Source organism: Pinus tabuliformis, chromosome Q, assembly GCF_031772625.1.
Source record: "Pinus tabuliformis cultivar Carrire ecotype Pingquan chromosome Q, CPIR1, whole genome shotgun sequence".
Classification (NCBI taxonomy): Eukaryota; Viridiplantae; Streptophyta; class Pinopsida; order Pinales; family Pinaceae; genus Pinus; species Pinus tabuliformis.
In genome coordinates this window covers 344,686,177-344,709,872 of record NC_142296.1, presented here as the reverse complement: position 1 = coordinate 344,709,872, position 23,696 = coordinate 344,686,177, and the positions used below count along the sequence as shown (strand labels likewise).

Below are 23,696 nucleotides of genomic sequence, written 5' to 3'. Positions count from 1 at the left end.
TTACTTACTTCTCAATAACTAAGTTGCAGTGCAGTAGTTAGCAGTGGAAGTGCTCTGGGCAGCACGATGCAGCATGATGAGAGGGATTACAGTGCAAATACGGCAGTGGCAGTGGCAGGGCCATGGGCAGCAGCACGGATGCAAAGGGAGTTGTTGTACAGATGCAGCAGTGGCAGTGGCAGGGCCATGGGTAGCAATACATGATGCAACAATGTAAAGTATGTTGGGCAGCAGGCCTAGAATCACCACAAAGACTGATGCCGGATGATCAGGGTGATGCTCAGTGAGGAGTATTACTAGAGCATAGTCCTCGCTAAGAGGGAGTGTTGATTTGGGGTAGCATCGGATGTGCTCTAGCCATGAAAATTGATGGAGAGGTTAAAGCACATGAGATCTCCAATACCCAGAAATGGTTTGGGCAGAATCTAACCATTCTGGGAGATATTAAAATAATTAATATTTTTAATGGAGTCCCTAAGTCTAAACTTAGGGAAAATAAAATATTAATGTGAATTAATATAAAATTGTGTTAGAATGGTCAAAAAGTCATGGATCAAGCCAGATCTAATCTTAGCCATTTATTAGGGACTTAATCTCGGCCGTTGAATTGTCAACAAGAAAAGTATAAGAGGAGGCTTGAGGGTCACTTAGAGAACACACTGAGTTGGTCAAGAATTCGATTTTCTGGGGCAAGGCTTGCTGAGGAAATCAAAGGAGTGATCAGAGTTGCAACTGAGGGGCAGTGAATACAGAAGCAGAGAGGCAGAGAGGGTGTTGGGAGCATCAGCACAAAAGTCGGGAGAGGGTTGACGCAGAGCCAGCTAGAGGCCACGCAAAAGCAGCCAGAGGCCACATAGAGGCATCCAGGAGCTACATAGTGCCAAAGAGAGCCAGAGTGGGTGACGCAGAAGCTCCAAAGGCTGACGCAAAGCCTCCAGAGACTGACACAGAGCCTCCAGAGGCTGACGCAGGTCTAGTTGGGGTGACGTTGGGCCAGAGAGGCTGACGCTGGGAGATTTCGTGGAGCAGATTGGAGCTGAGAGCTGTGGGATTGTACATCTGTAGTTTTTAGCCAAAATCTGTCTCCGACTGAGAGGTACTATTGCCAAGAGCATTCTCTGGTGGGTGAGCCATTTCTGGCACCCAGATTGTATTCTGAAACTGCTTAATAATAAAACCCTCATATAGCTGCACCGGTTTTCCCGCATTGGGTTTTTTCGGGGACATTAGTCCAAAAATAACAATGTCACCTGTGTGCTTGTTTTTTCCTTTAGTTGATGATCTGTATGTGTTGAGCATGTACTTATATTATTTTCAATATTTACATGGTAAATAACTTGTTAATTAACAGAACAAGTAGGAAGAAATAAATCATAAAGTACATGAACGATTTCTAACAGATAGACTTATAAATTCCAACACCTTGAAGATGCAGCAACTGGAATTAATTCTCCTAATTGATTAGCAGTTTATTAATTTTTGAATTAATATCAAATTAATCACACTCCAATTTCTTCACTAAATAAAATAAACGACGTAGAAAATAAACTGGAAACTGAGAAATGCTAGCACACACACATAAAAATTGACACAATTATTTTTGGACAATTGTCCCTGGAAAAACCCAATGTGGGAAAACCAATGCAATAGCTGAGGGTTTTTATTATTATGTAGTAGTGAAATTCTGAGTACAATAAATTTGGATGCCCAACTGGCTATCCAATCTGAGAGAAATACTGGCAAAATCACCTAAGGGAATTTACCCTCATTGCCAAGCATTCCCAGCTCAAACTGAAAACTGAAAGGCAGGTCGTCCAAACCCTCTGCACAGCCTGTTACATGCTCAGCCCAGAACTACTGCTACTCAAGCCATCTTGCCTACTATTGTTGGTGAAGTATCTCTCCTGCCTACTAGAAAAACCTCCCAGCCTCTGGAAACTAAAATGGCCTCCTTTCCAACTAAATCGAATTGCCTCCTTGAGGCACAACGCAGTCCCTGCATAGCCTCCTAGGGAAATAATTCAGCCTCCTCTCTTGCCTCTCCAGAACAAGGAAATATTCCTCGAGATCACTGTCTCTACCCCTCTCTAGCCTTGCGTCCTCTCTCTAGCTCAAACTCTACTACTGGCTAGCTCAAACTACCCAAGGAACTCGCACAGTTGGCTCTCTGTTGTGTGTTTCTCCATCTACCCATCGACCTCTTCTTATAATCTCTAGTTAGGACTCCAACAACCAAGACTAAAACTTAATCCATGGTTGAGATCATCTCCAAGTCAATTTGTGTGAGTTTCTAGAGAATTCTCACCCTTCTCAATTAATTATTATTAATTAACTAGTTTCCCTATGTTAGACTTAGGAAAAATTTGAGTGATGGTCAATTAATTTAATTGAGCTATCTCTAAGTAGAATTTCCAGAAACCATTTCTGGGTTTTGGAGAACTCATGTGTTTTAGCTTCTCTATAAAGTTTCAAGACTAGAACGCTATCCGATGCTACAAAAACTAGCATTCTCTCTTAGCAAGGAAGGTGTTCTAGTGTTGCACTACTACAACACCCTATCCCTGCATCATCCTCCCATACACACTGTTGATGTCTGACAATTGTAGCTACCTGCCACTGTCCACCAACCACTACGCTAACTCTGATTCATCTGCCACTAACTACAGTTGAACCATGTTGCATTTGTATTGTTGTTGACACTGCATTGTACATCTTGTACTGTTGTTGACACTATACTATACATCCTATACTGCTGCCAACTCTGCAACTCAACTAACACTCCTTCTCAACTATTGTTGCTACTATTGCAACTACTGAAACTGAGAAACATCCAAAATACTCAATCAATTGTGTCTTTGTGCTGCAATTGTCTCCTAAGTCTCTGATTGCTACTAGCCTTTGCATGTCCATCGAGAAATTTTCGTTGTTGTTGATTCTGCCATTGAGTCTCCTGCTCTGCTATCAGCATTGCTCTACACTCCTCAACATCTAACTGCCACTAGTCTGCAACGGTCACTATAGAATTTGACTGCATCAACTCACATTGATCCTCCTGCTACTAAAAATTGTGGGCCCTTATAGAAAAGGTAATGTTCCATGAGGAAACATCATCCGATGCTCTCCTCGATGGACCCTGCCCAAATCTCTGCAACTTTGGGACTAAAATTCAATATCGCCCCAGCTCTCTCCTGGAGGTATAGCTGCATACATGACAAATTGTTCCACCAACTGGGAGGATACCTAGTCTATCTCTGCGGATGTTGTCACCTGATCTTGCTTCCCCTTCTTGTCCTTCTTCCTCTGAAAACAGTGAGTAATGTAGTGACCAAACTTGCCACACCTGAAGCACTTGATCTTAGATAGATCCTTCTTCTTCTTCTTTTCTCCTTGTGAGCCTTGTCCCTAATTGGGACCTTTTTATTTCCCTTTTGACACAAGGGCCACATTGTCTTTCTCCTTCACACCCTTCGATCCCTTACTGCTACTGCCACTGATGGAGCTCTTTACTAGAGCTCGCCTCATCTCCTCCTGTGAGAGATCAACCCACATTTGGTCCCACCTAGACAATGTATCTCGTCCTAGAATGCCTTGGACGAAATTCTCCCAATCCTCAGTGATACTGTTGAGTGCTAACCTCACCAATTTCGTAGGTGGATGTGTCTCTCCTACAGCTGCAAGCTTGTCCCTAATATTTTGAAGTCTACTGAGAAAGGGATCAATGCCTTCACCCTTCTTCATCCTAGCGTTCCTCAACTTTTCTTTCAAGAAAATCTTCCGCTACTCGAAAGGATTTTAATATAGCCCTGAGAGCATCCCACATCTCTATGGTTGTGTTCTTGCCAGATATATGTGAGACTATATGGTCCCAGACTCCATCCACGACCATCTTCTTCACCTTGGCCATTTCCTTCTTGAAATTCTTCAGTCGATAAGCATTGGTAGGTTTTGTCACAACGTTGTCTACATAAGTCTTCAAATCATGCTCATCTAGCAAGAAGGACATCCTGGCCTTCCAGATGATATAGTTGGAAGCTCCCTCCAGCCTGTCTTGGTCTCTAAGCCCAATTGTGGCTAGCTCTGCAAAAACTCAACCTGCGATAGAAGTCTCCCTCTTTCACCTGCTTGGCTTCTAGCTCCACTATTTGCACTCCCTTCTGGAGTGAAAAAAACTATCTGTTGCAACTAGAAATTTGAATTTTTGCAGCTAGAAACCCTCTAAGAGAAATTCCCTCTACGTGTGCACTTTCTCTTCCACCCAGCACTAAATCTGCTCTAGCAAACTGCAGCAAACCCTTTGTGCCCAGACAAGAATTTTGCCCTACAAAAATACTAAGTTGTTGCTCCCTCTACCTGTTGGAATCACTTCCACGGACAAATCGAATTTCCTGCAAACTTCAACAAGAAAATCGAACCCCTATCCAGCAATTCGCACTACCTAACTAAGCACTGCGCAGCCCCAGAAAATTTTGGCTTGTTGCTCCCTCAGAACAACGAAAGTTTCCTCTTCCTATTCTGAGCCTCCTGTCCGTCAAATATGCTCTGATACCATGTGAAAATTCCTTGAAGATGCGACAACTGGAATTAGTTCTCCTAACTAAATAGTAGTTTATCAATTTTTTGAATTAATATCGAATTAATCACAGTACAATTTCTTCACCAGATAAAATAAAAGATGCGGAAAATAAACTGGAAATTGAGAAATGCTAGCACACACACACATAAAAATTGACAATTATTTTTGGATAATCATCCCCGAAAAAACCCAATGTGGGAAAACCGGTGCAGAGCTAACGGTTTTTATTATTATGCAACAGTGAAATTCTTAGTACAATAAATTTGGATGCCCAATTGCCTATCCAATATAAGAGAAATACTAGCAAAATCACCTGAGGGAATTTACCCTCATCTCCAAGCAATCTCGGCTCAAACTGACAAATGAAAAGCAAGTCACCCAAACCCTCTACACAAGCTTCTATGCCACCTCTGCATAGCTTGTCACACCATCAGCCCAAAACTACTATTACCCCAATCGTACTACCTGCTATAGTTGGGGAAGTGTCTCTCCTCACTACTGGAAAATCCCCCGGCCTCTAGAAACTGAAACGACCTCCTTTCCCGCTTAATAGAACTGCCTTCTTGAGGCACTACGCAATATGTGCGCAACATCCTAGAGAAATAATTCAGCCTCCTCTCTTGCCTCTTCGGAACTAGAAAATCTTCCTCTAGATCACTGTCTTTGCCCCTCAATAGCCATGTGTCCTCTCTTTGGCTCGAACTCTGTTGTTGGCTAGTTCAAACTACCCAAGGAACTTGAACTGCTAGCTCTTTGTTGTGTGTTTCTCCATCTACCCATCGACCCCTTCTTATAATCTCCAGTTGGGACTCCAACGGCCAAGATTATGTTAGAAAATCAAAGTAGTTATATTATGGTTTGATTATCCTTTCTTGATAATTACCTATGAGTGTGTTGGCTTCTTTTACTTTTTTATTACCTTATCTTTCATCAAGAAATTACCATATTATGTGTATATGAAGATCACAAAACAAGAGACACAAGATATAGGCACTATGCCAGGGAAAAACCCCCCTCGAGGGGAAAACCCAGTCAAGATAATTCTTCCTTTCAATAGTATTATTTGAGACTCTTCACCCTAGACCAAGACCAGACTTTCCCTCCACACCAAGTCAACCTCCCAGATCTTCGACCCCTTCCAGCAACTTCGACTAGGCAGCAGCTTCTGGCAACAAGCAGCTTCCAGCAACAATGAAACTTAGGAGACTTCGATCTCCTAATCCATAACACGAAACAAAGAAAAAGAAGCACCAAAAGTTCGATTTTCTTCCTCTCCTTAGACTTCCCCAAACTTGCACTTCTTTCAGCTTCCCGGCAAAAGACTTCACACTTCTCTAGCTACTCTTGAGATATCGAACTAGCTTGAGAGATGATGCTCCAAATGACTTCGACTAGCTTGTATTTATAGGCTTCTTGTGGGTCAAATTAGGGTCCTTAGGCCGACTTGATCTCTCTTAGGCCGACTTGATGTGGAGGATACATAAATCATATTTGACTCAATACTCAACCTTTTTACATGATTCAAAAGCCCAAGAAGGGTCTCTTTGAATGTACAATGACTCTATAAACTCAATATTAATCCTAGGAGTCCACAATGGGGACTTTGACTAATATAATGATGACCCAAGAATGAAACCCATGCTTTAATAAGTAATTGTTACAATAATAAAAATTATTTTCTTAATTCTTTTGACAAGTATATTACATGATGACTCAAGTACATTAATGAAGACCGAACACAGTTACATTTTCCAACAAATTAAAACTTAATCGATCGCTGAGATCATCTCCAAATCATTCCGTGTGAATTTCTAGAGAATTCTCACCATTCTCAATTAATTACTATTAATTAACCAGTTTTCCTAAGACTTGAGAAAAATTTAAATGATGGTCCATTAATTTAATTGAGCTATCTCTAGGTGCAATTTCCAGAAACCAATTCTACGTTTTGGAGAACTCTCGTGTTTTAGCCTCTCCATAAAGTCTGGAGACTGGAACACCATCCGATGCTACAAAAACTAGCAAGCTCCCAGTCGATCAATCTTGCAAACAACTTCCAAAGCCACACTGCTTCAATACAAGCTTCATTGTCTGCGATATACTCTGCTTCTACAGTGCTAAGTGTAATAGATTTTTGTTTCCTGCTCATCCAAGATATCATGGCGGAGCCCAAACTGAAGCATGCTCCTGAAGTACTCTTCCTGTCATCTGCACTCCCTGCCCAGTCAGAATCTGTATATCCCTACAATTGTACATCATTGTTTGAGACATCTCAAACCATAATTTATAGTACCACTCGGATATCTCAAAATGTGTTTTGTTGCAATCCAATGCTCATGTCTTAATTCCACCTGGAACTAGCTCATCGTGTTCAATGCAAAGCAAATGTCCAGCTTGGTATTAACCAAGTACATCAACGGGCCAATCAATCGTCGATACATGGATGGATCTACCAAGTTGGACTCAAAGTCTCTCAATTTCTTCAAATTACTCGCCATGGGAGTCGCCATGGATTTACAGTCCATCATTCCAAACTTCTTAAGGATCCCAATAACATATTTTCCTTGATCGAGGAAGATTTCGCCAAGCTTCTGCCATACTTCCAGTCCTAAATAATAATGCATCAAGCCAAGATCCTTCATTATAATTTAATCATTATAAAATAACAATCATATTTGTTTTAATTTAATTATTATAGCAAATCAATAATTGTTATAAATATTATCTTTATTAATAACAATAACAATTATTAAAAACTAACGCACTATATATGTTAACTATTCTCCATTCTAATTATTTCTTCTTAATAATAAAAAAATAGAGTTGACAAGTGAGCTTATTCTCATCCTTCACACCCATATTTATTACCTCGTATTCATGCTCTTCTTTGTGGCTTTTGTCCTAAAGATGAGTCTTGTTATAGACTTGAAATGTCGATGCAAAAATGAAGACTGTGGATCAAATTCTGATTCTACATACTCAAGATCCTTCATGTCAAACTCAAAGGCCAACTGCCTCTTACATTGAATAATGAGAGGCTCAGCACCTGTCAAAAATAAATCATCAACATATAGCAATAAAATCACAAGTGCATTCTTCACAACCTTGAAATAGAGGTTTGGATCAGCATCACTCTTAGTAAATCCAACTTTTGTCAGGTAGCTATCAATTCAAGGATACCAAGCTCATGGCACTTGCTTGAGTCCATATAATGCCTTCTTCAACCTGCAAATGTGAGACTCCTTCCCATGCACCTCAAAACCTTCAGGTTGCTCTGCATACACCTCTTCCTCAATTACGCCATTGAAGAAAGCAGTTTTTACATCCATCTGATGTAAACTCCAACACAATGAAGCAGCAAGAGAATAATAGATCTAATAAAGGTGTACCTAGAAAATGGAGCAAAGGTCTCATCATAATCTTCTCCCTCTTTCTACAAGAACCCTCTAGCCACAAATCGCGCCTTGTATTTGTCAATACTTCCATCTGTAGCATGTTCAATCTTGTATATTCATTTGGAAATCACCATTGACTTCCCTTCAGGTCTCGACATAATCTCCCATACATCATTCTTCATGATGGATTGATATTCTTCAATCATAGCATCCTTCCACACTTGTTGGCTAGTTGCTTCTTCATAAGTGGAAGGTTCTGCATCAATAAGATTAGTCATAAGAGCTACATAACTAGAGAACCTTTTAGGTTTCTTACTTTCTCTGGATGTGCCATGTGGAGTTGCATGTCCTTCTGCTTCTTCCAATGTAGATCTAAGCCATGCTGGTCTTTTCCTGATCTCAGGAACAACAACTGGTTCTACAGGTTCACAAGGCCCTTCTGACTCTTTAGGATGTTCTGTAGAACTTGAACCTTCTTCCTTAGAAGCCTCATGCTTTTCTTTATTGTTGGAGTCCATAGAAACTTCTTTATACTTCCAATATGCAACCTTCTCATCAAAGGTAACGTCCCAACTAACCTCAACCCATCACTACTCTAGAATGTAGATTCTATAAGCCTTTGATGATTCACTATAACCAACAAATATTCCTTTCTTTCCTGAAGGTTCTAGCTTCTTCCTCTTATCCTTAGGAACATGGATGTAAACTGGGTAGCCAAATATTCTCAAATGCCCAACCTTTGGCTTTTGTCCAGTGAATGCTTCTTCAAGAGTCATATCTTCTAGAATTCGATGAGGACTTCTATTCTAAATGTATACAATTGTTAAGGATGCTTCTCCCCATAAGAACATAGGAAATTCTTTATCATGCATCATAGCCTTGACAGATTCTTCAATGGACCTATTCTTTCTTTCTGCCACTCCATTTTGTTGAGGATTATAGGGGACAATCAGCTCCCTCTTAATCTAGCTTCTTTACAGAAGGTAACAAGTTCTTTTGAAGTATATTCTCCTCCCTTGTCAGATCTCGCGATCTTGATCATCTTACCTGTCAGGTTCTCTACTTTAACCTTGAATTCTTGAAACTTGGTGAAGACTTGATCCTTAGTCTTCATGAGATAGATCCACGTCTTACGAGAGAAGTCATCAATAAACATTACATAGTATACCGAACCTCCAAGTGACCTCACTAACATAGGACCACATAAATCAGAATAAATCAGATCCAATATTTCTTTGGATCTTCATCTACTATCACTACTTGGAAATGACTTCTTGATATTCTTTCCAAGTGCACAACCTTTGCATACACCTTCATGTTCTATCTGCAATTTGGGAACCCCTGAAATCATTTGACTGAAAGCAAGCAATGCTCCATAATGAAGGTGACTATATCTCCTATGTCATAGTTCACATGGATTGATTTCATCATGTATTGTTAATTTTTATTAGGGCTAGATTGTCCTTTGCTTTGATAATTGCATTACATATGGAATTCACCCCACGGCATCATAACATTATTAGCACCATACGCAATTATACAGAAAGAACGACATCATCATCAATGCAGTGGAACATAAAGGAACAATAGAAGAAAAGCATTCACACATAGAGACACAAGGATTGGTCGGAGATCAGGGAAAAACCCCACAAGGGGGTAAACCCTTTCAAATTCTTCTTCTTATTAGATCATCATAAAATGTTCAGCAAAGAGAGAGTAGAATGATCCAATTCTTTATCCACAAGACTATCCAGCAAAATCAACCAAACAATATCTAAGAGGTGAACCCAGCAACACTACTAATCAAAATCATTGTTCATAAGCCTGCGATCAACTATCGAAGTTTGTGGTCAACTGTCAAAATAAACCCTAAGTCTCAGTGGCATGGTGCTGACAGCCATGCGTGCCGCTGAAGCGCTATGGCCGCACGTAGAGGCTTGCATGCATGTGGTTGCATCCAAAAATTTCTTGTGGCAACCCTGCGGCTACAAACCAAAACCCTAATCCGAACGTGCAAGCTCAGACCCTACAATTTCGGCCCTATGCAAACAAATTCCCCGCAAACCAATTTCAGATTTGTGCGAGCCAAAACCAAAGAAGAGAAAAGAAAAATACTTGATGATGATCTTCAAATGAGGGTCACTTGACTTATATTTATAACCATCCAAGGGTATGCAATCTCTCTTTTGGGTCGACCTTTCTTTTTGTGCACATGTGGTTTTCCATATTAAAAAAATATTTTTCCTTAACCAAATTAAATTCTTCCAAGGGCTAGGAGGGGTCTTTCTTCACAAGGAAGATTGTCCAATGGAGGGAATTTGTCCCTGAGCTGCCAAATTAACACTAAAGCTTGAGCTGGTTGACCCAAGAGTCTATACAACCTTCCTTCATGAATTTCAATAACTCTAGTATCATCTATACTAGAGCCCTTGGGCCATACAAGTACTTTGCCATCAACAAATGCTACTCTATCTCCTTTATCTTCTAAACATGAAATAGAGACTAAGTTCTTTCATTATCAGTCACTGCAGGTGCAATTTGCCGGTGTGGATGAGACTCTTTGCAAATTACAGCAAGCTACAGAGGCTCAGTTCATGTAGTTGGATACATTTTGGTACCTAGGCATAGAAAATAGTAGCATTTTAAGGCTAAAATGAAGTTTTGCATCAAAGGTGAGTAGGATGAAATTTTCAGCCAACTTTGACTCTTGTACAGTTGATGAGACAAAATGGCCAGACAGGTGGTTGGTAACTTGGTATATCCTACATTAACCATGCCAGTTACATGGCATGCAGTCAACATTACTTTTCACTAGATGACATCTATAAAATCTCATTTTTGGAGTGCATGTAAGATGGATTTGCAGCATATACAGGAAGCATTAGGGTGAGAGAGGATAGCAGTTTGGAGGGTGTCCAACAAATAGACTTCCATTATCATCATTTTGAGTTGTTGATCAATTGCACAACTAAGATATGGGCTATTGGAGATCATTCCAAACACGCTTGTTCTACATATGTTTGTATTCTCAGACAAACAGTTGTGTTTAATATGATGATTAAAGCATATTACAATATATTTTATAATGGCCATATTATAATCAAGTGACAACATGAAAAAAAAAAAGCAAAAAAAACACATCTTTTTCAATTGAATGAAATATATAATTAAATCAACATCAGATAATTACTTTGCCGACCAAATATGAAAAGAAAATGCAAATATAAAATGTATGAGATATCCAATCATATACAAGTGCATCATGCATCAACTGTAACCAGGGGCAGAGACCAAATATCACTTTAAAAGTATTGGAGAACTCTGTTGCAATAAAGCCACAAACACAACACAGAAATCTGAAAATAAAATAAACAAACTAAAAACAAAATAAAATAAATAAAAATATCAAATCCCATTGACCTACTTCAGTCGATCATTGATATTATTATATTTTCTTTCATTTTCCTTGTGGCAGAAATCTGCAAAAAACCGGATGGAAATTGTTTCCCAAACCACAAATCATTTGTATCCATGGATTAAACGCCATGTAAACACCACATAAACCCGCCGACATCAAAATTATTTTCTCACAGTCAGTTTTACATTCAGCAACTTGGGATCAGCAAAAAGTGACGAAAATTTGGGTTTTATAGACAAGTTTTGGCCTCTTAGGTAAGTGTTTGTACGGAAATGCCAAACACATGTGCAACTCAAAAGTTCTGGCCTCTTAGCCAAGTTTTTGTATGGAAATGCCAAAAATGTGTGCAACTCACAAGTCTTTCCAAAGAATTTGCAAGTCCAGAGAGTTTATTCGTATTTTGGCAATTTTAATCCATAAGAATTCGCTTTGTGCGTAACTTGTTGATTACTTGAAGACTCATTAATAAATCAACAAGTTTGGTGACACTGCTAAATATAAAGTTGATGGTTTAATACAAAAGAATTTGGCACAGCATGAGGGGATGGACTATGAGGAGATATTTGCCACTATAGTGAAGTTGGTTACAATCACGTTAGTTATAACCATGGGTGCTCATTTCACTGGAAGATATATTAGATGGATGTAATGAGAGCTTCCTGAATGAAGTTTTGGAGGAAGAATATATGTATCAACTGCAGGGGTTGCAAGTAGCAAGTAATGAGCATCTGGTGTGCATCTTGGTAAAGGCTCCTTATGGGTTGGAGCAGACCCCAAGGGACTAGTATATTATGATTCATAAACATCTTGAAGCAGACCCCAAGGGCCTAGAATATGATGATCCATAAACATCTTATAGGACATGGATTTACTTGACGTCCTTTTGATCCAAATTTTTAGGTTAGAAGAAAATGTGATGACATAATGATCTTGGTGATGTATATGGATGATAATATCATCACAAGTAGCAAGATCGATGCAAATAAAAGGTAAAATCCAATGTGTTCATCATTTGACTTGCCTAATTTAGCCATTGCCTAGGTGTAGAAATTCAACAAACCAATGGCTGTGCATTTTCTCACAAACTGAGTATGTTAAAAGTTTGTTTGAGAGGATTTGTATGGCAGATTGTAAGGTAGCTTCTACACCTTTGGCGGACAAGCTGAAATTATCAGCCAACAAGAAATCAAAAATGGCTAATGAATCCGTAACAGACAATTGATGCGAAACTTAATATATCTTACAGCATCAAGGTCAAATCCAAGTTTTGCAGTGACCTATATTTCCAGGTTTATGACAGCTTTAAAGGATCAGCATTGTAGGTGAGTCGAGAAGGTTTTGAGGTATGTATATTGAATTTTGGAGTATGTCATATTACAGGGTAGAGGGGAGAATTTCCAGTTGACAGGTTTCATAGATTTCAATTAGGCAGGTTCACTGATGACAAGAAATATGCTACACCTATATGCTATGTTCTTACTCAAGGTACATGTCCAATTTCTTGTCTAGGTAAAAAGAAACAAATTGTGGCACTCACATCCCGTAAAGCAGAATATAGAGAAGCAGCAAACACAACTTATGAGGCAGTGTCATTGTAGAGATTAATTGTTGATTTCCAAGCAGGAAAGACTAGTGTTCTTTTTTTGTGATAATCAAAGTATGTTGAAAGTTGACAAGAAACCTAGCATTTCATCACCACAGACAAAGCATGTGGAGTTCCATTGTCATTATATCCAATAGCTTGTACAGACTGGAGATATAGAGCTGCAATATTGTACAACTCAGACATAGATTGTGGACATTTTCACCAAGCCTCTCCATCCAGATAAATTTGTAAGGCTTTAATTCACTCAATAATCAATCAATATAAGATTATCCAAATGTTCTGTCCAAGCCTCAAGGTACACATTTATCTAAATATATTAATACTACAATTACAACCCCTGGGATTGAAATCAACCTCTCAACTAATAGAACATATTTATCAATAATGATATAAGAGGAGAAACCAACTGCTGCCGCTAATTGTAACTTTCTCAAAAATGCAAGGAAAGATAGCTAAAATAAATAGTCTTCGTTTATCTCAAAAATTTATGTTCAATGAAAAGGCTACATTTGCAGGTTTGTTCCATCTTGAAGATGAATGATAACAATAATAATAAGTGTTCCCTTCTATTTACCTTAATTTCCTTGATATGAGAAGGAAAGCCCCCAATACTCATAAAAGATGTGAAAGCTACTAAAATGAATATGGCAGCAACTCTTACCTGCAAAGTAAACACAGTTAGTTAGTTAACCAGAAAAAAAATTGGCACAACTTTCACCATAGAATTTATGTGGTGCCCTTCTCCCACACAAATGAAAACTATAATTCACATCGCAAACAAGCACAAAAACAGAATCTGTACAAAGAATTCCATCCTGATAACTATTTGGACTATCTATAATATATCTTTGAAGTTTTTCAATTTGTAATCTTCTATCAAATTAAATGATTTACTAAGTTTATGAGAAGAATGAGATGCCTGTGTGTAATTCCCTATGAAAAATGAGTGGATTGGATACCCAAGTAAGTAGATAAGGATGTGATGCCCTTCCCCAATTAAAAGGTTGAGACGCTGAAACTGCCGTGAATATTCCATTCGACAATTTGTCACAACAGATCTACTAAAATATATTAGAAAATCCTAAATCTACACTGAGGGTTTTTTTCTTCATAGATTTATGGATCTGTTATAGTTTATTGTGTATGCATGCAAATTATAATTATGCAAAAAATAAAGAACAACAAATTAAAAACTCACAAACCACAATTGCTAATCCTGGAAAAATCTTTTAGGAGAAAGCCCAGCTGGAAGGTGAGGCCACTTTGCTCTCTTTCTTTGAATAGAAAATGCCTGCAAATACAAAGAAGTAAGCCCTAGGGCCTGTGGGCTACTACAGTGCACAAATCCTTTCAGTGTATTCTCGTACTATTCCTCTCGGCTACTCTACTCGTATATGGAACAAAATGCACTCGACAAGAATGGAACCCCTTCTCCTCCTAGTGGCCCGGGTTAAAAAATAGTCTGATAGCGTACTAGTGGTTAGGTTTGACTCCATCAACTATTAACTAGAGTTACAATATTGACTCTTCTAGAGTCTTCTTCATCATGATCATGTGGCCAACGCCTTTTCCATGAATAATGGGCACTGACAGGGCATCCTCTCAAATTATGGTGGTCAAAACAGGGAGGTTAACTTCTAAGTGGCATAACTTTTGCATACAAACTCCGATTGAGGCAATTCTTGCACCATTGGAAAGATCTCTATTTGTAGAATAGGAAAAAAAAAGTGTGCACTTAAGTGGCAAAGTTTTATCCTCAAAAAACGTCGTTTGATGCCTCAAACTGCTCCCTGAAAGTTTCAAACCCCAATTTGCCAAGTTGGGTCCAATCAGTATAATGGTCCTATTAGTTGATTCCTCCACTTTTTCCCCTATGAAATCATCAAGATGGATGGCAAACAATATAATGATCCAATCTGGATCAAACCTCCCCATTTTGTGAGGCTTTTGGTTCCCAAATGATTCTACTGAATGAGGTAAGGAAATTTTTCCTCCACCTTCTCTCAGGTGTGCCATTTAGCTTTTCCTAAAGGCTATCCTTTCAGCCCAATCTGCCAAAGGTCATGCTGCCCCTATCTCGTAGTTATGGACCTCTTCTGCAAAATTGTATCCTCATTCAACTTTGCTCGAGCATTTGGTGTCAAATCCTCTACATAAGGTAGGACCTATTCCTCTTCCTAATCTAGCATGGAAGGCTCATAGAGTTTTAGATTCTCCACATTCACTACTGAGTAAATGCGCATGTATAGGGGTAGACTAAGTCTATAGCCATTATTGCCCACCTTTTCCAGTATCTCAAAGGGGCCATATCGCAAAGCTTTGATTTTTTTTTATGAGGACCTTGTAATCTCTCCTTATTCAACTAAAATCATACTTTGTCTCCCACCTTGAACGACTTCTCTATTCTATGTTGATCATGTCTGGCCTTATATTTTTCTTGTGATTTTTGTAGTGTCTCCTCTACCTCTTTATGGACTTTCCAAATATTCTCAACTAATTTTTTTCCCTTAAGGTATCCCGTTTAAGATCCTCCCTCACTCCTTGTTGCCCATATGCAATATCCAAAGGTGAAGGTGGAAAATATCAAACAAGTTTCAAATGGGAACTGACGAGTAGAGTGTGGATTGTCTACTATAAGAGTGTTATATATATACATGATCCTCATCCCAAGTCTTTGAATGCTTCTGATTGTAACCTCTCAAACATTGCACCAAAGTTATGTTGACTATTTATGTCTACCATCTATATGTGGATGGAATGTTATAGACCTCTTCAACTTCATGCCCATCTTCTCCCACAATGCAGTCCAAAATGCACTAAGAAATTTTGCATCCCTGTCTAAAACGATGCTCCTTGGGTATCCCAAAGTGCACCCAGACCTGTCTAAATAACAAATTTGTTGCTTCTTGCCCATTGATAGTCTTTTTATAGGGCATCAAAACATACATCTTGCTGAAATTATTAACTACCACAAACAAGTAGTCATGTCCCTCCCTGTTTTTTAGTAAACATCCCACAAAGTCCATGGAATGTTTTCCCAATGACAAGTGGGTACAGGTAAGGGATGATATAGACATTGTTTCCTATTACTAGGCTTGTTGGTACAACAAAGTATTCATCCTCTTATGAACCTAGCTACCTACTCTTGCATCTTGGGCCAATGGACATACCTCTACAAGTTGGCCCCTATCTTCCCTATACCAAAGTTCCTCGCAACCTTGGAGGTGTAAGCCTCTATAATAAGCTGCAATTGCTCACCTTTAAGAACACAACTTATCTAGCATGTAATGTAACCCATCTTGGAGATGGTAGTCAACAGTGATGTCACCATCATGCACATGACTATGGCTCTACACTGCTAAAACACCTCCTTAAAGTCTTCCTCCTCTAAATATCCCTTTATATGCCTCATGGGTGAATGGCTCCACGTGCAACAAAGCTCCCAAAGCTATAATCTTTGATATGGGTGGCATTGAAAGCATCACGACCAACTTGTTTGTGCTACCCTTCTTATACTTTATCACTAAATGAAACTATTATAGAAACCCCATCCATTTGAAATGCCTAGTCTATTGTAGCTTACTCTTGGCCTGCAAGTACTCCAGTGGTTGGTGATCTATGTGGATTATTGTCTTCTTTCCATCAGATAGTGTTTTCATTTCTTCACAGCGTGCACTAAGGCATATAGCTCCTTGTCATAGGTAGGTTAGTTAAGAAACACCCCATGAAATTGTTGCGAAAACAATGCTAGTAGTAATTAGGGTTTGATTCCTCTTCTTTCATAATTACTTGTGAATTATGTTGGCTTCTTTTACTTCTTTATTATATTATGTTTCATCAAGAAATTACCAATATATGCGTATATGAAGATCACAAGAACAAGAGACACAAGATGTAGGAGGACAGCCAAGGAAAAACCCCTATCAGGGGAAACCCATTCAAAACTCTTCCTTCAGTAGATTCAAAGACAAGATGAGATAGTCCAAGACTCTTTTGACCTAGACACAGACTTCCCCCAATCACCAAGTCATCCCTTCCTTCTTCTTCAAGTGATGTTCTCCCAGTAGCAACTTCGACCTGGCAGCAGCAAAATTTCGGCCTCCCCAATAGCAGAACTTCGACCCCAGCAACAGAACTTCGACCTGCAGTAGAATTCAAAATTTCAGCCCCAGTAATAGCCCAGTAACTTCGCATATGTGAGAGAAAGATGGCCCAAAACTTCGACTTTGTCTTCTCCTTCAATCTTCTTCCTTCTCTTGGAATTTCACACCTTTTTCTGCCTCTCTTTCTTGTGTATCGAACTTGTTGAGTGAGTGAGCAAATGGATCGAACTGCCTATCTATATATAGCCTCTTCTGGGGGTCAAATTGCCCTAATGTAGGCCGACTTCATCATCATAGGGCTGACTTGGTGTGGAGGAGTCAAATGACCTATTTGACTCAAAAATAATTCTTTTTACATGATACAAAAGCCCAAGGGTCCAATAAAATTTACAATGACTCTATTGACTCAATATAAAACCTAGAAGCCTACAATGGAGCCTTTGACCTATAAACATGATGACCCAAGCATGAAACCCATTCTTTAATAAGTCATTATAAAATTTCTTTTAACAAATAAATTACATTATACAAATATGAAGACCAAACCTAGTTACATTCTTCAACACTCCCTCTTAACTAGGGAGGTATTCATATATAAGTACATGGAAGATCTCAAAAACACATGAACTACGAAGAGTTCAGGCACACTCAGTGCCACAAACTAGATACCTGACCAAGGTTATCTATCCGGGTGGGACTAAGATGGACTAAAGTTTTCAGCCACTCTAGGTACCATCAGGCTTACTAACTAACCATCAACCTAAGGATCTAGGTGCGTATCCAAGGTCAGAGCTCCAAGACCAACGCCACCCTCCCTCTTTGGGATCAAGACATCAAACACACATAGGTCGGCCAGATGTCCTCCCAAGCATCCACCATTAGATGCTTCATCTCTCTTTATCAACCAAACCTGCAATGTCAACCAAACCAAGCATGCTTCTAAAATACTCAAACTTTTGATTCGAAAGAGACTTTGTCAGCACATCAACTACCTGTTCATCTATTGGAATATATTGTAGCTTTACGACCCCATCTTGTACCAAACTTCTAATATAGTGGTACTTGTTGTTGATATGCTTTGTCCTTGCATGGAATACAAGGTCTTCAGACATCTTGATGCTGCTTTGATTATCACAATTTATTATAGTAGGATCCAGAGGCTTTCCAAACAAATCTGACAAGAGTTTTCTTAACCAAACAACTTCCTTTCCTACTTCACATGCAGCAACGTATTCAGCTTCAACACTACTTAATGCAACAGGATCTTGTTTTCTACTCATCCATGAGATCATTGTAGCTCCCAAACTAAAACATCCACCAATAGTGCTTCTACCATCAGTCTCACTGCCACCCCAATCTGAATCTGTGAAACCTGTCAACTTAACTTCCTTTCCATCATATTTTAGGCAGTGATGTATAGTGCCACGAAGATATCTAAGAATATGCTTAGCAGCTATCCAATGGTCATGATGAGGCTCCAACTGAAATTGACTAAGAATATTTACAGCAAAACATATATCAGGTCTTGTATTTACCAGATACATTAGAGAGCCCACCAACTTACGATAGCTAGTAGGATCGACGAGACTAGAGTCAAAGCTTCTCAATTTCTTGAGATTAGTGATCATGGGAGTAGTCATAGGCTTGGAATCCATCATACCGAATTTATGTAAAATCTTGATTATGTATTTACCTTGACCCAGATATATTTCTCTAGGTTTCTGCCAAACTTCCAAACCCAAGTAATAGTGCATAAGTCCCAAATCTTTCATTTCGAATTCAGCTGTCAGCATCTTCTTGCATTCTTGTATTTTATGCTCCACACCTGTAATAAGCAAATCATCTACATAAAGTAGTATAATGACTGGTTCATTGTTTACTACCTTAATGTAGAGATTTGGATCTACAAAACTTTTGATAAACCCGATTGTTAAGAGATATGAATCTATTCTTGCATACCATGCCCTAGGAGCTTGCTTTAAACCATATAGGGCTTTCTTGAGTCTAGACACATGTGTGTCCTTTCTATTTATTTCAAAGCCTTTTAATTGTTCAATGTACACTTCTTCATCGATGGTCCCATTCAGAAAAGTTGTTTTTACGTCCATTTGATGAATATTTCATCCCATTGTAGCATCTAGCAAAACCAAAGATCTTATAGTGGTATACCTAGTAGTAGGTGCAAAGGTTTCTTCATAGTCTATACCTTACTTTTGAGAGAAACCCCTTGCAACAAATCTAGTTTTGTATTTATCTATACTTCCATCAATCGCATGTTTGATTTTGTAAATCCATTTTGAAGTGATAATTGATTTGTCATTTGGCCTAGGAACGATTTCCCAAACTCCATTCTTCATGATGGATTGATATTCTTCTTGCATTGCCTTCTTCCATTCTTCTTGATGAGCAACTTCTTCAAAAGTAGTTGGTTCAGCTTCTATCAATTTTGTTATGTATGTTGCATATCCTGAATATCTTTTTGGTCTTTTGCTTTCTCTAAAAGTTCCTTTAGTAGCTCCATGTCCTTCAGCATCTTCAAGAGTAGCTTTCAACCAATTTGGCCTCTTCCTTGTTTCAGGTATGATCATAGGTTGAATCGGTTCACTTGGTCCTTCATCTTCTTCTTCTTGGTTAGGAGTTGTCTCATCATGATGTTTTTCTTCTTCAAATAGTGGTGTATCTTCGTCGTCAAAATCAATTGGAATATCCTTGGATCTCTTGTAGGCGTGATTCTCATTGAATATATCATCCCTTCTTACTTCAGTTTGTCTTCCTTCCATAATGTAGATTCTATATGCCTTTGAAGAAAGACTGTAGCCAACGAAGATCCCTTTGATGCTTATAGAATCTAGTTTCTTTCACTTGTCCTTTGGAACATGGATATATGCGGGACACCCAAAGATTCGAAGATGGTCCACACAAGGCTTCTTCCCTGTGAATGCTTCTTTAGGTGTCATATTGTCAAGAATTCTATGAGGACTTCTATTTTGTAAATATATTGTTGTCATAACTACTTCACCCCATAGAAACTTTGGAAGATATTGATCAAATATCATAGTTCGTATGCATTCTTCAATTGTTCTATTTTTCCTTTCTGCAACTCCATTTTGTTTGGGATTGTAGGGAACAATAAGATCCCTCTTAATACCTACTTCTTTACAATATGCAACCAATTCTTTTGAAGTGTATTCCCCACCATTGTTGGATCTCAAGGTTTGTATTTTTCTTTCGGTTAAGGTTTCCACTTCAGCTCTAAACTCCTTGAATTTTTCAAAAACTTCATCCTTTGACTTGAGAAGGTAGAGCCATGTCTTTCTAGAGTGATCATCAATAAAGGTCATATAATAAAGGTGGCCTCCAAGTGATTTGTTAGGCATAGGTCCACACACATCGGAATGAATGAGATCTAATATTTCTTCAGACCTTGTATCACTTCTTGTGAAAGGCTTCCTTGTATTCTTTCCCAAAGCACATCCCTTACATAATCCTTGACGATTTTCCTTGATGTTAGGGATGCCATTTACCCTTTGATTGAGAGAGGAAATGATCTTGTAGTGTATATGCCCATATCTTCTATGTCATAGTTCTATGGGACTGATTTCCATGTGAACTAGGGCTTGAAGAAATGGTGTTATAACTCTATATAGTCTTCCTTCACGAACTCCAATAACTTTAGCATTTTCAATACTGGAACTCTTTCCCCAAACCAAAACTTTACCATCTACAAAAGAAACCCTATCTCCTTTATCTTCTAAACAAGAAATTGAAAGTAAATTCTTTTTCAAACCTGAAACATAGAGTATATTCTTGAGGTGTATTTTTGCTCCATTCTACAGCTTTAAAGATGTAGATCCAAGGTCCTTGACTACATAATTGTTATTGTCTCCTAGCTCCACTGCATGAGATGATTATTCCTTTGACAGGGTATTAAGTTGTTTTCTTTCTCATGCCATATGTCTTGATGCTCCACTATCAATGATCCAGGCATTGTCATCATCAAGAGTACCTGTAAGTGCAGCCAAAAGTCCTTCACTTCTGATCTTCTTAGATAGGTTGTAGAGATCCTTTCAATCCAACTTCTTGCAATTCTTATGATATTGAATCCCATCTTCAAGTAACTTTCCATAGAGGGAGCATCCTTTCCTTTTAAGCCAACAAAGTGATCTCCAACCTTCTTCGACCTTACCTCTGATAACATGTTGAGAAATCAATGCTAGCAGTAATTAAGGTTTGACTCCTCTTCTTTGATAATTACTTGTGAATTATGTTGGCTTCTTTTACTTATTTATTATATTATGTTCATCAAGCAATTACCAATATATGTGTATATGAAGATCACAAGAACAAGAGACACAAGATGTGGGAGGGCAGCCAGGAAAAAACCCCTATAAGGGGAAAACACAGTTAGAACTCTTCCTTCAATAGATTCAAAGACAAGATGAGATAGTCCAAGACTTTTTTGACCTAGACACAGACTTCCCCCAATCACCAAGTCAGCCCTTCCTTCTTCTTCAAGTGATGTTCTCCTAGTAGCAACTTCGACCTAGAACTTCTACCTAGCAGCAAGAGAATTTCGGCCTCCCCAACAGCAAAACTTCGACCCTTGCAATAGAACTTCGACCCGCTGTAGAATTCAGAATTTTAGCCCCGACAATAGCCCAGTAACTTCGCACGTGTGAGATAAAGATGGCCCAAAACTTTAACTTTGTCTTCTCCTTCAATATTCTTGTTTCTCTTGGAATTTCACACCTTTTTCTGCCTCTCTTTCTTGTGTATCGAACTTGTTGAGTGAGTGAGCAAATAGATTGAACTGTCTGTCTATATATAGCCTCTTTTGGGGTTCGAATTGCCTTAATGTAGGTCAACTTCATCATCATAGGGCCAACTTGGTGTGGAGGATTCAAATGACCTATTTGACTCAAAAATAATTATTTTTACATGATACAAAAGCCCAAGAAGGGTCCAATAAAATTTACAATGACTCTATTGACTCAATATAAAACCTAGAAGCCTACTATGGAGGCTTTGACCTATAAATATGATGACCCAAGCATGAAGCCCATGCTTTAATAAGTCATTATAAAACTTCTTTTAACAAATAAACTACATTATACAAATATGAAGACCGAACCTAGTTACATTCTTCAACAGAAATACTTCAGAATGATAGCATATAGGCCTTCCTCCCTACATGAAGGCTGCTTCAATAGCATACCCACTCGCATTTGTCTCCACTTTGAAGGTGTTGATTTTTCAAGAGTCCTCTAATCTGATAATTGTTTCTTATGATTTCTCTTAGATTGATCTTTTCTTATATTTATTCATCATAAAACAATTACGACAAGAACTTCAACCGTAGAAACAAAATCCTAGAGGATCATAAAGAGACTGTGAAACAAAAAACACAAGAGTTTGCCCCAGGAAAACCCACGTGACAGAAAAACCAAGCAACCATTTCCTTAGAGAAATTCTTCACTTCAACAAGAGACATATCTAGACATCCTAGTCATGTACAAGGTCAAACTGACCCAACAAAGTAAACATGGTCAAACCTGATCCAACCCTCCTAGTCAAGTCGAACATCTTGCCCAAGAAACTCGCTATGGTCTACTCAGCTAGGGAAGAAATTCGTTGTCCTTCATCCATAGAACTTGGCCCTGCAACTTCACTATATCTCAGAAGCTTGGCCTTTTTGTCTTAGAGTCTTGCCTCAGAAATTCACTTATCCACAGAGATAGGTAAGGTGTCATCTCAAAAGTTCAATCTACACTTGAGCTAGAGATTTGTCCTTGAAATCGTCCTCCTTCCTTGTCTCCATCACAGATGATATCTCATCTTATCTAAGAAGATTTGAATTACCAATGGAGGTCGAATCACTCATAGATATATTTTTCTTGTTGGCCAAATGGGTGCCTTTTAGAGGTTAGGCCGACTTGACCAGGAGGAGGCTGACTTGGCTCATTTTGGAGCCAAAAAAATCAATTCTTAAAAATTTAATTTTTCTCTTTTTGCTTAGGACATGAAGAACATGCCTTCTAATTTTTTTATTTTGTCACAAGCATGAAGAACATGCTTACAAAATATAAATATATCAAAATATTAATTATGATGACCGACCATAGTTACAAAAATTCAACACTCCCTCTTAACTAGGTAGGTATTCATAATGATTATCTAGATGCTCTCATGGTGACAAATTTCTCTAAGAAAAGGTTATAACAATTCATCATCATCTAATTACCATAACTTAGTTAGCAACTCTGACATATGGTCAATCATCAACATCAACTAGTTGGTACTCCTGACATATGGCATAACATCTAGCATCAACTAGTCATCATATTTTGGTTGGTACCACTAACCCATAATCTCGGTCAGTACTCCTAACCTAGACTAGTCTTGGTTCACCATTCTCTGGATTGGTACCTCTGGCTCCTTGGTGAAATGCCAAAGGCCACACTTTATCTGAGCAACTAGGCATGATGCTAAATGAGCTCCTCATCCTATTTAGAGAGTTTGGGCATGATGTTGAAAGCCACGTAGTCAACTGTGTGACCCTGGGCTTCTAGGACCATTCTCCCCAACTGGTCAACATCTTTAA

At 38.7% G+C, this 23,696-nt stretch overlaps 1 pseudogene across 1 annotated transcript in view; it reads right to left on the bottom strand.

The window, feature by feature from the left end:
• Positions 1-23,696, bottom strand: part of LOC149219599 (ABC transporter G family member 3-like) — a 237,763-nt pseudogene that overhangs the window by 40,411 nt on the left and 173,656 nt on the right. The window contains exon 8 of the transcript XR_016249245.1: positions 13,567-13,653. The product of XR_016249245.1 is annotated as an ABC transporter G family member 3-like (transcript). The remainder of the gene's footprint in view (positions 1-13,566; positions 13,654-23,696) is intronic.